This window comes from Dama dama, chromosome 31 (genome assembly GCF_033118175.1).
Source record: "Dama dama isolate Ldn47 chromosome 31, ASM3311817v1, whole genome shotgun sequence".
Classification (NCBI taxonomy): domain Eukaryota; kingdom Metazoa; phylum Chordata; class Mammalia; order Artiodactyla; family Cervidae; genus Dama; species Dama dama.
Window position 1 is genome coordinate 1 of NC_083711.1, and position 16,080 is coordinate 16,080.

Genomic DNA, 16,080 nt, shown 5'->3' on the forward strand with positions numbered 1-16,080 from the left:
GAGGAGCGTGAAGTGGTGGTGAAAAACATGAAGAGCCTGAAAAGGTGTGAAAAATATGAAGAGCTTCAAAATGTTTCACAAATATGAAGAGCATGAAACGGTCTGAAAAACAGGAGGATCATGAAGCGGTGTTCAAAAACATGAAGAGCCTGAAAAGGTGTGAAAAATATGAAGAGCTTCAAAAGGTGTCAAAAATATGAGGAGCATGAAACGGTCTGAAAAATAGGAGGAGCATGAAACGGTGATCAAAAACATGAAGAGCCTGAAAAGGTGTGAAAAATATGAAGAGCTTCTAAAGGTGTCAAAAATATGAGGAGCATAAACGGTCAGAAAAATAGGAATAGCATGAAGCGGTGTTCAAAAACATGAAGAGCCTGAAAAGGTGTGAAAAATATGAAGAGCTCAAAAAGTGTCAAAAATATGACGAGCATGAAACGATCTGAAAAACAGACGGAGCATGAAACGGTGATCAAACACATGAAGAGCCTGAAAAGGTGTGGAAAATATGAAGAGCTCAAAAAGTGTCAAAAATATGAGGAGCATGAAACGGTCTGAAAAATAGGAGGAGCATGAAGCTGTGTTCAAAAACATGAAGATCTTAAAAGGGTGTGAAAAATATGAAGAGCTTCAAAAGGTGTCAAAAATATGAGGAGCATGAAACGGTCTGAAAAATAGGAGGAGCATGAAGCTGTGTTCAAAAACATGAAGATCTTAAAAGGGTGTGAAAAATATGAAGAGCTTCAAAAGGTGTGAAAAATATGAGGAGCATGAAACGGTCTGAAAAATAGAAGCAGCATGAAACGGTTTTGAAAAACATGAAGAGCCTGAAAACGTGTGAAAAATATGAAGGGCTTCAAAAGGTGTGAAAAACATGAAGAGCTTCAAAGGTGACAAAAATGAGATGAGCATGAAACGGTCTGAAAAATAGGAGGAGCATGAACGGAGTTGAAAAACATGAAGAGCCTGAAAAGGTGTGAAAAATATGAAGAGCTTCAAAATGTTTCAAAAATATGAAGAGCATGAAACGGTCTGAAAATCAGGAGGATCATGAAGCGGTGTTCAAAAACATGAAGATCCTGAAAAGGTGTGAAAAATATGAAGAGCTCAAAAAGTGTCAAAAATATGAGGAGCATGAAACGATCTGAAAAATACGAGGAGCATGAAGCAGTGTTCAAAAACATGAAGAGCCTGAAAAGGTGTGAAAAATATGAAGAGCTTCAAAAGGTGTGAAATATATGAGGAGAATGAAACGGTCTGAAAAATAGGAGGATCATGAAGCGGTTTTCAGAAACATGAAGAGCATGAAAAGGTGTGAAAAATATGAAGAGCTTCAAAAGATGTGAAATACATGAAGAGCATGAAACGGGCTGAAAAATAAGAGAAGCATGAAGTGCTGTGGAAAAACATGAAGAGCCTGAAAAGCTGTGAAAAATATGAAGAGCTTCAAAAGGTGTGAAATACATGAGGAGCATGAAATGGGCTGAAAAATAGGAGAAGCATGAAGTGGTGTTTAAAAATATGAAGAGCTTGAAAAGGTGTGAAAAATATGAAGACCTTCAAAAGGTGTCAAAAATGAGATGAGCATGAAACGGTCTGAAAAATAGGAGGATCATGAAACGGTGTTGAAAAACATGAAGAGCCTGAAAAGATGTGAAAAATATGAAGAGCTACAAAAGGTGTCAAAATTATGAGGAGCATGAAACGTTCTGAAAAATAGGAGGAGCCTCAACCTGTGTTCAAAAACATGAAGAGCCTGAAAAGGTGTGAAAAATATGAAAAGCTTCAAAAGGTGTCAAAATGAGATGAGCATGAACCCGTCTGAAAAATAGGAGGAGCATGAAGCGGTGTTGAAAGACATGAAGAGCCTGAAAAGGTGTGAGAAATATGAAGAGCTTTAAAAGGTGTCAAAAATATGAGGAGCATGAAACGGTCTGCAAAAAAGTAGGAGCATGAAGTGATGTTGAAAAACTTGAAGAGCATGAAAAGGTGTGAAAAATATTAAGAGGTTCAAAGTTGTGAAATACATGAGGATCATGAAACGGTGTGAAAAAGTGGAGGAGCATGAAGCAGAGTTCGAAAACATGAAGAGCCTGAAAAGGTTTGAAAAATATGAAGAGCTGAAAAAGTGTCAAAAATATGAGGAGCATGAAACGATCTGAAAAATACGAGGAGCATGAAGCAGTGTTCAAAAACATGAAGAGCTTCAAAAGGTATGAAAAATATGAGAGCTTCAAAAGGTGTCAAAAATATGAGGAGCATGAAACGGTCTGAAAAATATGAGGAACATGAAGCGGTGTTCAAACACATGAAGAGCCTGAAAATGTGTGAAAATTATGAAGATCTTCAAAAGCTGTCAAAATTATGAAGAACATGAAACGTTTTGAAAAATAGGAGGAGCATGAAACGGTGTTGAAAAACATGAAGAGCCTGAAAAGGTTTGAAAAATATGAAGAGCTTAAAAATCTTTGAAAAATATGAAGAGCTTTCAAAGGTGTGAAATACATGAGGAGCATGAAACTCTCTGAAAAATAGGAGGAGCCTGAAATGGTGTTCAAAAACATGAATAGACTGAAAACGTGTGAAAAATATGAAGAGCTTCAAAAGGTGTGAAAAATATGAGGAGCATGATACGGTCTGAAAAATAGGAGGAGCATGAAGCTGTGTTCAAAAACATGAAGAGCCTGAAAAGTTGTGAAAAATATGAAAGGCTTCAAAAGGTGTGAAAAATATGAGGAGCATGAAACGGTCTGAAAAATCGGAGGAGCATGAAGCGGTGTTGAAAAACATGAAGAGCCTGAAAATGTGTGAAAAATATGAAGAGCTTCAAAAGGTGTCAAAAATATGAGGAGCATGAAATGGTCTGAAAATTTGGAGGAGCATGAAGCGGTGTTGAAAAACATGAAAAGCCTTAAAAGGTGTGAAAAAAATGAAGAGCTTCAAAAGGTGTCAAAAATATGAGGAGCATGAAACGGTCTGAAAAATATGAGCAGCATGAAGCGGTGTTGAAAAACATGAAGAGCCTGAAAAGGTGTGAAAAATATGAAGAGCTTCAAAAGGTGTGAAATACATGAGGAGCATAAAACTCTCTGAAAAAGAGAAGGAGCATGAAGTGGTGTTCAAAAACATGAAGAGCCTGAAAAGGTGTGAAATATAGGAAGAGCTTCAAAAGGTGTGAAAAATATGAGGAGCATGATATGGTTTGAAAAATAGGATTAGCATGAAGCGGTGTTCAAAAACATGAAGAGCCTGAAAAGTTGTGAAAAATATGAAAACCTTCAAAAGGTGTCAAAAATGAGATGAGCATGAAACGGCCTGAAAAATAGGACGTGCATGAAGCGGTGTTGAAAAACATGAAGAGCCTGAAAAGTAGTGAAAAATATGAAGAGCTTCAAAACGTGTCAAAAATATGAGGAGCATGAAACGGTCTGAAAAATCGGAGGAGCATGAAGCGTTGTTGAAAAACATGAAGAGCCTGAAAAGGTGTGAGAAATATGAAGAGCTTCAAAAGGTGTTAAAATTATGAGTAGCATGAAATGGTCTGCAAAAAAGGAGGAGCATGAAGTGGTGTTTAAAAAGATGAAGAGCCTGAAAAGGTGTTAAAAATATGAAAGCATCAAAAGGTGTCAAAATTATGAGGAGCATGAAACGGTCTGAAAAATAGGAGGAGCATGAAGCGCTGTTGAATATCATAAAGAGCCTGAAAAGTTGTGAAAAATATGAAGAGCTTCAAAAGGTGTGAAATATATGAGGAGAATGAAACGGTCTGAAAAATAGGAGGAGCATGAAGCGGTTTGCAGAAACATGAAGAGCATGAAAAGGTGTGAAAAATATGAAGAGCTTCAAAAGATGTGAAATACATGAGGAGCATGAAACGGGCTGAAAAATAAGAGAAGCATGAAGTGCTGTGGAAAAACATGAAGAGCCTGAAAAGCTGTGAAAAATATGAAGAGCTTCAAAAGGTGTGAAATACATGAGGAGCATGAAATGGGCTGAAAAATAGGAGAAGCATGAAGTGGTGTTTAAAAATATGAAGAGCTTGAAAAGGTGTGAAAAATATGAAGACCTTCAAAAGGTGTCAAAAATGAGATGAGCATGAAACGGTCTGAAAAATAGGAGGATCATGAAACAGTGTTGAAAAACATGAAGAGCCTGAAAAGATGTGAAAAATATGAAGAGCTACAAAAGGTGTCAAAATTATGAGGAGCATGAAACGTTCTGAAAAATAGGAGGAGCATCAACCTGTGTTCAAAAACATGAAGAGCCAGAAAAGGTGTGAAAAATATGAAAAGCTTCAAAAGGTGTCAAAAATGAGATGAGCATGAACCCGTCTGAACAATAGGAGGAGCATGAAGCGGTGTTGAAAGACATGAAGCGCCTGAAAAGGTGTGAGAAATATGAAGAGCTTCAAAAGGTGTCAAAAATTTGAGGAGCATGAAACGGTCTGCAAAAAAGTAGGAGCATGAAGTGATGTTGAAAAACTTGAAGAGCATGAAAAGGTGTGAAAAATATTAAGAGGTTCAAAGTTGTGAAATACATGAGGATCATGAAATGGTGTGAAAAAGTGGAGGAGCATGAAGCAGAGTTCGAAAACATGAAGAGCCTGAAAAGGTTTGAAAAATATGAAGAGCTCAAAAAGTGTCAAAAATATGAGGAGCATGAAACGATCTGAAAAATACCAGGAGCATGAAGCAGTGTTCAAAAACATGAAGAGCTTCAAAAGGTATGAAAAATATGAGAGCTTCAAAAGGTGTCAAAAATATGAGGAGCATGAAACGGTCTGAAAAATATGAGGAACATGAAGCGGTGTTCAAACACATGAAGAGCCTGAAAATGTGTGAAAATTATGAAGATCTTCAAAAGCTGTCAAAATTATGAGGAGCATGAAACTCTCTGAAAAATAGGAGGAGCATGAAACGGTGTTGAAAAACATGAAGAGCCTGAAAAGGTGTGAAAAATATGAAGAGCTTCAAAATCTTTGAAAAATATGAAGAGCTTTCAAAGGTGTGAAATACATGAGGAGCATGAAACTCTCTGAAAAATAGGAGGAGCCTGAAATGGTGTTCAAAAACATGAATAGACTGAAAACGTGTGAAAAATATGAAGAGCTTCAAAAGGTGTCAAAAATATGAGGAGCATGAAACGGTCTGAAAAATATGAGCAGCATGAAGCGGTGTTGAAAAACATGAAGAGCCTTAAAAGGTGTGAACAATATTAAGAGCTTCAAAAGGTGTGAAATACATGAGGAGCATGAAACTCTCTGAAAAATAGGAGGAGCATGAAGCGATGTTCAAAAACATGAAGAGCCTGAAAATGTGTGAAAAATATGAAGAGCTTCAAAAGGTGTCAAAATTGAGATGAGCATGAAACGGTCTGAAAAATAGGAAGAGCATGAAGCGGTGTTGAAAAACATTAAGAGCTGAAAACGTGTGAAAAATATGAAGAGCTTCAAAAGGTGTCAAAAATGAGATGAGTATGAAACGGTCTGAAAAATAGGAAGAGCATGAAGCGGTGTTGAAAAACATTAAGAGCTGAAAACGTGTGAAAAATATGAAGAGCTTCAAAAGGTGTCAAAAATGAGATGAGTATGAAACGGTCTGAAAAATAGGAAGAGCATGAAGCGGTGTTGAAAAACATTAAGAGCTGAAAACGTGTGAAAAATATGAAGAGCTTCAAAAGGTGTCAAAAATATGAGGAGCATGAAACGGTCTGAAAAATAGGAGGAGCATGAAACGGTGACCAAAAACATGAAGAGCCTGAAAAGGTGTGAAAAATTTGAAGAGCTTCAAAAGCTGTGAAATACATGAGGAGCATGAAACGGGCTGAAAAATAGGAGAAGCATGAAGTGGTGTGGAAAAATATGAAGAGCCTGAAAATGTGTGAAAAATATCAAAAGCTTCAAAAGGTGTCAAAAATGAGATGAGCATGAAACGGTCTGAAAAATAGGAGGATCATGAAATGGTCTTGAAAAACATGAAGAGCCTGAAAAGATGTGAAAAATATGAAAAGCTTCAAAAAGTGTCAAAAATATGAGGAGCATGAAACGGTCTGAAAAATAGAAGGAGCATGAAGCTGTGTTCAAAAATATGAAGAGCCTGAAAAGGTGTGAAAAATATGAAGAGCTTCAAAAGTTGTCAAAAATATGAGGAGCATGAAACGGTCTGAAAAATAGGACGAGCATGAAGCTGTGTTCAAAAACATGAAGATCTTAAAAGGGTGTGAAAAATATGAAGAGCTTCAAAAGGTGTGAAAAATATGAGGAGCATGAAACGGTCTGAAAAATAGAAGCAGCATGAAACGGTTTTGAAAAACATGAAGAGCCTGAAAACTTGTGAAAAATATGAAGAGCTTTAAAAGGTGTGAAAAATATGAAGAGCTTCAAAGGTGACAAAAATGAGAAGAGCATGAAACGGTCTGAAAAATAGGAGGAGCATGAAGTGGTGGAGAAAAACATGAAGAGCCTGAAAAGGTGTGAAAAATATGAAGAGCTTCAAAATGTTTCAAAAATATGAAGAGCATGAAACGGTCTGAAAATCAGGAGGATCATGAAGCGGTGTTCAAAAACATGAAGAGCCTGAAAAGGTGTGAAAAATATGAAGAGCTCAAAAAGTGTCAAAAATATGATGAGCATGAAACGATCTGAAAAATAGAAGGAGCATGAAACGGTGATCAAAACATGAAGAGCCTGAAAAGTTGTGAAAAATATGAAAAGCTTCAAAAGGTGTCAAAAATATGAGGAGCATGAAACGGTCTGAAAAATAGGAGGAACATGAAGCGGTGTTCAAACACATGAAGAGCCTGAAAATGTGTGAAAATTATGAAGATCTTCAAAAGGTGTCAAAATTATGAGGAACATGAAACGGTTTGAAAAATAGGAGGAGCATGAAACGGTGTTGAAAAACATGAAGAGCCTGAAAAGGTGTGAAAAATATGAAGAGCTTCAAAATCTTTGAAAAATATGAAGAGCTTTCAAAGGTGTGAAATACATGAGGAGCATGAAACTCTCTGAAAAATAGGAGGAGCCTGAAATGGTGTTCAAAAACATGAATAGACTGAAAACGTGTGAAAAATATGAAGAGCTTCAAAAGGTGTCAAAAATATGAGGAGCATGAAACGTTCTGAAAAAGAGGAGGAGCATGAAGCGGTGTTGAAAAACATGAAGAGCCTGAAAAGCTGTGTAAAATATGAAGAGGTTCTAAAGGTGTCAAAAATATGAGGAGCATGAAACGGTCTTAAAAATAGGCGGATTATGAAACGGTGTTCAAAAATATGAAGAGCCTGAAAAGGTGTGAAAAATATGAAAAGCCTCAAAACCTGTCAAAAATATGAGGAGCATGAAACTGTCTGAAAAATAGCAGGGGCATGAAGCGGTGTTGAAAAACATGAAGAGTCTGAAAACGTGTGAAAATATGAAGAGCTTCAAACATATGAAAAATATGAAGAGCTTCAAAAGGTGTGAAAAATATGAAGAGCTTCAAAAGGTGTCAAAAATGAGATGAGCATAAAACGGTCCGAAAAATACGAGGAGCATGAAGCGGTGTTGAATATCATGAAGAGCCTGAAAAGGGGTGAAAAATATGAAGAGCTTCAATGATGTGAAAAATATGAAGAGCTTCAAAAGGTGTCAAAAATATGAAGAGCATGAAACGGTCTGAAAAATAGAAGGAGCATGAAACGGTGATCAAACACATGAAGAGCCTGAAAAGGTGTGGAAAATATGAAGAGCTTCAAAAGGTGTGAAATACATGAGGAGCATGAAACTCTCTGAAAAATAGGAGGAGCATGAAGCGGTGTTCAAAAACATGAAGAGCCTGAAAAGTTGTGAAAAATATGAAAAGCTTCAAAAGGTGTCAAAAATGAGATGAGCCTTAAACGGTCTGAAAAACAGGAATAACATGAAACGGTGTTGAAAATCATGAAGAGCCTGAAATAGTGTGAAAAATATAAAGAGCTTCAAAAGGTGTCAAAAATATGAGGAGCATGAAACGGTCTGATAAATAGGTGGAGCATGAAGCTGTGTTCAAAAACATGAAGAGCCTGAAAAGGTGTGAAAAATATGAAGAGCTTCAAAAGGTGTGAAATATATGAGGAGCATGAAACGGTCTGAAAAATAGGAGGATCATGAAGCAGTTTTCAGAAACATGAAGAGTATGAAAAGGTGTGAAAAATATGAAGAGCTTCAAAAGGTGTGAAATATATGAGGAGAATGAAACGGTCTGAAAAATAGGAGGATCATGAAGCGGTTTTCAGAAACATGAAGAGCATGAAAAGGTGTGAAAAATATGAAGAGCTTCAAAAGGTGTCATAAATATGAGGAGCATGAAACGGTCTGAAAAATAGGAGGAGCATGAAACGGTGTCCAAAATCATGAAGAGCCTGAAAAGGTGTGAAAAATATGAAGAGCTTCAAAAGGTGTGAAATACATGAGGAGCATGAAACTCTCTGAAAAATAGGAGGAGCCTGAAGCAATGTTCAAAAACATGAAGAGCCTGAAAATGTGTGAAAAATATGAAGAGCTTCAAAAGGTGTCAAAATTGAGATGAGTATGAAACGGTCTGAAAAATAGTAGGAGCATGAAGTGGTGTTGAAAAAAAAAGAAGAGACTGAAAAGGTGTGAAATATATGAAGAGCTTCAAAAGGTGTCAAAAATATGAGGAGCATGAAACGGTCTGAAAAATAGGAGGAGCATGAAGCTGTGTCGAAAAACATGAAGAGCCTGAAAAGGTGTGAAAAATATGAAGAGCTCCTAAAGGTGTCAAAAATATGAGGAGCATGAAACGGTCTGAAAAATAGGAGGATCATGAAGCGGTGTTCAAAAACATGAAGAGCCTGAAAAGGTGTGAAAAATATGAAGAGCTCAAAAAGTGTCAAAAATATGATGAGCATGAAACGATCTGAAAAATAGAAGGAGCATGAAACGGTGATCAAAAACATGAAGAGCCTGAAAAAGTGTGGAAAATATGAAGAGCTTCAAAAGCTGTGAAATACATGAGGAGCATGAAACTCTCTGAAAAATAGGAGGAGCATGAAGCGGTGTTCAAAAACATGAAGAGCCTGAAAAGTTGTGAAAAATATGAAAAGCTTCAAAAGGTGTCAAAAATGAGATGAGCATTAAACGGTCTGAAAAATAGGAATAACATGAAACGGTGTTGAAACTAATGAAGAGCCTGAAAAACTGTGAAAAATATAAAGAGCTTCAAAAGGTGTCAAAAATATGAGGAGCATGAAACGGTCTGATAAATAGGAGGAGCATGAAGCTGTGTTCCAAAACATGAAGATCCTGAAAAGGTGTGAAAAATATGAAGAGCTTCAAAAGGTGTGAAATATATGAGGAGCATGAAACGGACTGAAAAATATAAGCAGCATGAAACGGTGTTGAAAAATATGAAGAGCATGAAAAAGTGTGAAAAATATGAAGAGCTTCAAAAGGTGTGAAAAAAATAAAGTGCTTCAAAGGTGACAAAAATGAGATGAGCATGATACGGTCTGAAATATAGGAGGAGCGTGAAGTGGTGGTGAAAAACATGAAGAGCCTGAAAAGGTGTGAAAAATATGAAGAGCTTCAAAATGTTTCACAAATATGAAGAGCATGAAACGGTCTGAAAAACAGGAGGATCATGAAGCGGTGTTCAAAAACATGAAGAGCCTGAAAAGTTGTGAAAAATATGAAGAGCTTCAAAAGGTGTCAAAAATATGAGGAGCATGAAACGGTCTGAAAAATAGGAGGAGCATGAAACGGTGATCAAAAACATGAAGAGCCTGAAAAGGTGTGAAAAATATGAAGAGCTTCTAAAGGTGTCAAAAATATGAGGAGCATAAACGGTCAGAAAAATAGGAATAGCATGAAGCGGTGTTCAAAAACATGAAGAGCCTGAAAAGGTGTGAAAAATATGAAGAGCTCAAAAAGTGTCAAAAATATGACGAGCATGAAACGATCTGAAAAACAGACGGAGCATGAAACGGTGATCAAACACATGAAGAGCCTGAAAAGGTGTGGAAAATATGAAGAGCTCAAAAAGTGTCAAAAATATGAGGAGCATGAAACGGTCTGAAAAATAGGAGGAGCATGAAGCTGTGTTCAAAAACATGAAGATCTTAAAAGGGTGTGAAAAATATGAAGAGCTTCAAAAGGTGTCAAAAATATGAGGAGCATGAAACGGTCTGAAAAATAGGAGGAGCATGAAGCTGTGTTCAAAAACATGAAGATCTTAAAAGGGTGTGAAAAATATGAAGAGCTTCAAAAGGTGTGAAAAATATGAGGAGCATGAAACGGTCTGAAAAATAGAAGCAGCATGAAACGGTTTTGAAAAACATGAAGAGCCTGAAAACGTGTGAAAAATATGAAGGGCTTCAAAAGGTGTGAAAAACATGAAGAGCTTCAAAGGTGACAAAAATGAGATGAGCATGAAACGGTCTGAAAAATAGGAGGAGCATGAACGGAGTTGAAAAACATGAAGAGCCTGAAAAGGTGTGAAAAATATGAAGAGCTTCAAAATGTTTCAAAAATATGAAGAGCATGAAACGGTCTGAAAATCAGGAGGATCATGAAGCGGTGTTCAAAAACATGAAGATCCTGAAAAGGTGTGAAAAATATGAAGAGCTCAAAAAGTGTCAAAAATATGAGGAGCATGAAACGATCTGAAAAATACGAGGAGCATGAAGCAGTGTTCAAAAACATGAAGAGCCTGAAAAGGTGTGAAAAATATGAAGAGCTTCAAAAGGTGTGAAATATATGAGGAGAATGAAACGGTCTGAAAAATAGGAGGATCATGAAGCGGTTTTCAGAAACATGAAGAGCATGAAAAGGTGTGAAAAATATGAAGAGCTTCAAAAGATGTGAAATACATGAAGAGCATGAAACGGGCTGAAAAATAAGAGAAGCATGAAGTGCTGTGGAAAAACATGAAGAGCCTGAAAAGCTGTGAAAAATATGAAGAGCTTCAAAAGGTGTGAAATACATGAGGAGCATGAAATGGGCTGAAAAATAGGAGAAGCATGAAGTGGTGTTTAAAAATATGAAGAGCTTGAAAAGGTGTGAAAAATATGAAGACCTTCAAAAGGTGTCAAAAATGAGATGAGCATGAAACGGTCTGAAAAATAGGAGGATCATGAAACGGTGTTGAAAAACATGAAGAGCCTGAAAAGATGTGAAAAATATGAAGAGCTACAAAAGGTGTCAAAATTATGAGGAGCATGAAACGTTCTGAAAAATAGGAGGAGCCTCAACCTGTGTTCAAAAACATGAAGAGCCTGAAAAGGTGTGAAAAATATGAAAAGCTTCAAAAGGTGTCAAAATGAGATGAGCATGAACCCGTCTGAAAAATAGGAGGAGCATGAAGCGGTGTTGAAAGACATGAAGAGCCTGAAAAGGTGTGAGAAATATGAAGAGCTTTAAAAGGTGTCAAAAATATGAGGAGCATGAAACGGTCTGCAAAAAAGTAGGAGCATGAAGTGATGTTGAAAAACTTGAAGAGCATGAAAAGGTGTGAAAAATATTAAGAGGTTCAAAGTTGTGAAATACATGAGGATCATGAAACGGTGTGAAAAAGTGGAGGAGCATGAAGCAGAGTTCGAAAACATGAAGAGCCTGAAAAGGTTTGAAAAATATGAAGAGCTGAAAAAGTGTCAAAAATATGAGGAGCATGAAACGATCTGAAAAATACGAGGAGCATGAAGCAGTGTTCAAAAACATGAAGAGCTTCAAAAGGTATGAAAAATATGAGAGCTTCAAAAGGTGTCAAAAATATGAGGAGCATGAAACGGTCTGAAAAATATGAGGAACATGAAGCGGTGTTCAAACACATGAAGAGCCTGAAAATGTGTGAAAATTATGAAGATCTTCAAAAGCTGTCAAAATTATGAAGAACATGAAACGTTTTGAAAAATAGGAGGAGCATGAAACGGTGTTGAAAAACATGAAGAGCCTGAAAAGGTTTGAAAAATATGAAGAGCTTAAAAATCTTTGAAAAATATGAAGAGCTTTCAAAGGTGTGAAATACATGAGGAGCATGAAACTCTCTGAAAAATAGGAGGAGCCTGAAATGGTGTTCAAAAACATGAATAGACTGAAAACGTGTGAAAAATATGAAGAGCTTCAAAAGGTGTGAAAAATATGAGGAGCATGATACGGTCTGAAAAATAGGAGGAGCATGAAGCTGTGTTCAAAAACATGAAGAGCCTGAAAAGTTGTGAAAAATATGAAAGGCTTCAAAAGGTGTGAAAAATATGAGGAGCATGAAACGGTCTGAAAAATCGGAGGAGCATGAAGCGGTGTTGAAAAACATGAAGAGCCTGAAAATGTGTGAAAAATATGAAGAGCTTCAAAAGGTGTCAAAAATATGAGGAGCATGAAATGGTCTGAAAATTTGGAGGAGCATGAAGCGGTGTTGAAAAACATGAAAAGCCTTAAAAGGTGTGAAAAAAATGAAGAGCTTCAAAAGGTGTCAAAAATATGAGGAGCATGAAACGGTCTGAAAAATATGAGCAGCATGAAGCGGTGTTGAAAAACATGAAGAGCCTGAAAAGGTGTGAAAAATATGAAGAGCTTCAAAAGGTGTGAAATACATGAGGAGCATAAAACTCTCTGAAAAAGAGAAGGAGCATGAAGTGGTGTTCAAAAACATGAAGAGCCTGAAAAGGTGTGAAATATAGGAAGAGCTTCAAAAGGTGTGAAAAATATGAGGAGCATGATATGGTTTGAAAAATAGGATTAGCATGAAGCGGTGTTCAAAAACATGAAGAGCCTGAAAAGTTGTGAAAAATATGAAAACCTTCAAAAGGTGTCAAAAATGAGATGAGCATGAAACGGCCTGAAAAATAGGACGTGCATGAAGCGGTGTTGAAAAACATGAAGAGCCTGAAAAGTAGTGAAAAATATGAAGAGCTTCAAAACGTGTCAAAAATATGAGGAGCATGAAACGGTCTGAAAAATCGGAGGAGCATGAAGCGTTGTTGAAAAACATGAAGAGCCTGAAAAGGTGTGAGAAATATGAAGAGCTTCAAAAGGTGTTAAAATTATGAGTAGCATGAAATGGTCTGCAAAAAAGGAGGAGCATGAAGTGGTGTTTAAAAAGATGAAGAGCCTGAAAAGGTGTTAAAAATATGAAAGCATCAAAAGGTGTCAAAATTATGAGGAGCATGAAACGGTCTGAAAAATAGGAGGAGCATGAAGCGCTGTTGAATATCATAAAGAGCCTGAAAAGTTGTGAAAAATATGAAGAGCTTCAAAAGGTGTGAAATATATGAGGAGAATGAAACGGTCTGAAAAATAGGAGGAGCATGAAGCGGTTTGCAGAAACATGAAGAGCATGAAAAGGTGTGAAAAATATGAAGAGCTTCAAAAGATGTGAAATACATGAGGAGCATGAAACGGGCTGAAAAATAAGAGAAGCATGAAGTGCTGTGGAAAAACATGAAGAGCCTGAAAAGCTGTGAAAAATATGAAGAGCTTCAAAAGGTGTGAAATACATGAGGAGCATGAAATGGGCTGAAAAATAGGAGAAGCATGAAGTGGTGTTTAAAAATATGAAGAGCTTGAAAAGGTGTGAAAAATATGAAGACCTTCAAAAGGTGTCAAAAATGAGATGAGCATGAAACGGTCTGAAAAATAGGAGGATCATGAAACAGTGTTGAAAAACATGAAGAGCCTGAAAAGATGTGAAAAATATGAAGAGCTACAAAAGGTGTCAAAATTATGAGGAGCATGAAACGTTCTGAAAAATAGGAGGAGCATCAACCTGTGTTCAAAAACATGAAGAGCCAGAAAAGGTGTGAAAAATATGAAAAGCTTCAAAAGGTGTCAAAAATGAAATGAGCATGAACCCGTCTGAACAATAGGAGGAGCATGAAGCGGTGTTGAAAGACATGAAGCGCCTGAAAAGGTGTGAGAAATATGAAGAGCTTCAAAAGGTGTCAAAAATTTGAGGAGCATGAAACGGTCTGCAAAAAAGTAGGAGCATGAAGTGATGTTGAAAAACTTGAAGAGCATGAAAAGGTGTGAAAAATATTAAGAGGTTCAAAGTTGTGAAATACATGAGGATCATGAAATGGTGTGAAAAAGTGGAGGAGCATGAAGCAGAGTTCGAAAACATGAAGAGCCTGAAAAGGTTTGAAAAATATGAAGAGCTCAAAAAGTGTCAAAAATATGAGGAGCATGAAACGATCTGAAAAATACCAGGAGCATGAAGCAGTGTTCAAAAACATGAAGAGCTTCAAAAGGTATGAAAAATATGAGAGCTTCAAAAGGTGTCAAAAATATGAGGAGCATGAAACGGTCTGAAAAATATGAGGAACATGAAGCGGTGTTCAAACACATGAAGAGCCTGAAAATGTGTGAAAATTATGAAGATCTTCAAAAGCTGTCAAAATTATGAGGAGCATGAAACTCTCTGAAAAATAGGAGGAGCATGAAACGGTGTTGAAAAACATGAAGAGCCTGAAAAGGTGTGAAAAATATGAAGAGCTTCAAAATCTTTGAAAAATATGAAGAGCTTTCAAAGGTGTGAAATACATGAGGAGCATGAAACTCTCTGAAAAATAGGAGGAGCCTGAAATGGTGTTCAAAAACATGAATAGACTGAAAACGTGTGAAAAATATGAAGAGCTTCAAAAGGTGTCAAAAATATGAGGAGCATGAAACGGTCTGAAAAATATGAGCAGCATGAAGCGGTGTTGAAAAACATGAAGAGCCTTAAAAGGTGTGAACAATATTAAGAGCTTCAAAAGGTGTGAAATACATGAGGAGCATGAAACTCTCTGAAAAATAGGAGGAGCATGAAGCGATGTTCAAAAACATGAAGAGCCTGAAAATGTGTGAAAAATATGAAGAGCTTCAAAAGGTGTCAAAATTGAGATGAGCATGAAACGGTCTGAAAAATAGGAAGAGCATGAAGCGGTGTTGAAAAACATTAAGAGCTGAAAACGTGTGAAAAATATGAAGAGCTTCAAAAGGTGTCAAAAATGAGATGAGTATGAAACGGTCTGAAAAATAGGAAGAGCATGAAGCGGTGTTGAAAAACATTAAGAGCTGAAAACGTGTGAAAAATATGAAGAGCTTCAAAAGGTGTCAAAAATGAGATGAGTATGAAACGGTCTGAAAAATAGGAAGAGCATGAAGCGGTGTTGAAAAACATTAAGAGCTGAAAACGTGTGAAAAATATGAAGAGCTTCAAAAGGTGTCAAAAATATGAGGAGCATGAAACGGTCTGAAAAATAGGAGGAGCATGAAACGGTGACCAAAAACATGAAGAGCCTGAAAAGGTGTGAAAAATTTGAAGAGCTTCAAAAGCTGTGAAATACATGAGGAGCATGAAACGGGCTGAAAAATAGGAGAAGCATGAAGTGGTGTGGAAAAATATGAAGAGCCTGAAAATGTGTGAAAAATATCAAAAGCTTCAAAAGGTGTCAAAAATGAGATGAGCATGAAACGGTCTGAAAAATAGGAGGATCATGAAATGGTCTTGAAAAACATGAAGAGCCTGAAAAGATGTGAAAAATATGAAAAGCTTCAAAAAGTGTCAAAAATATGAGGAGCATGAAACGGTCTGAAAAATAGAAGGAGCATGAAGCTGTGTTCAAAAATATGAAGAGCCTGAAAAGGTGTGAAAAATATGAAGAGCTTCAAAAGTTGTCAAAAATATGAGGAGCATGAAACGGTCTGAAAAATAGGACGAGCATGAAGCTGTGTTCAAAAACATGAAGATCTTAAAAGGGTGTGAAAAATATGAAGAGCTTCAAAAGGTGTGAAAAATATGAGGAGCATGAAACGGTCTGAAAAATAGAAGCAGCATGAAACGGTTTTGAAAAACATGAAGAGCCTGAAAACTTGTGAAAAATATGAAGAGCTTTAAAAGGTGTGAAAAATATGAAGAGCTTCAAAGGTGACAAAAATGAGAAGAGCATGAAACGGTCTGAAAAATAGGAGGAGCATGAAGTGGTGGAGAAAAACATGAAGAGCCTGAAAAGGTGTGAAAAATATGAAGAGCTTCAAAATGTTTCAAAAATATGAAGAGCATGAAACGGTCTGAAAATCAGGAGGATCATGAAGCGGTGTTCAAAAACATGAAGAGCCTGAAAAGGTGTGAA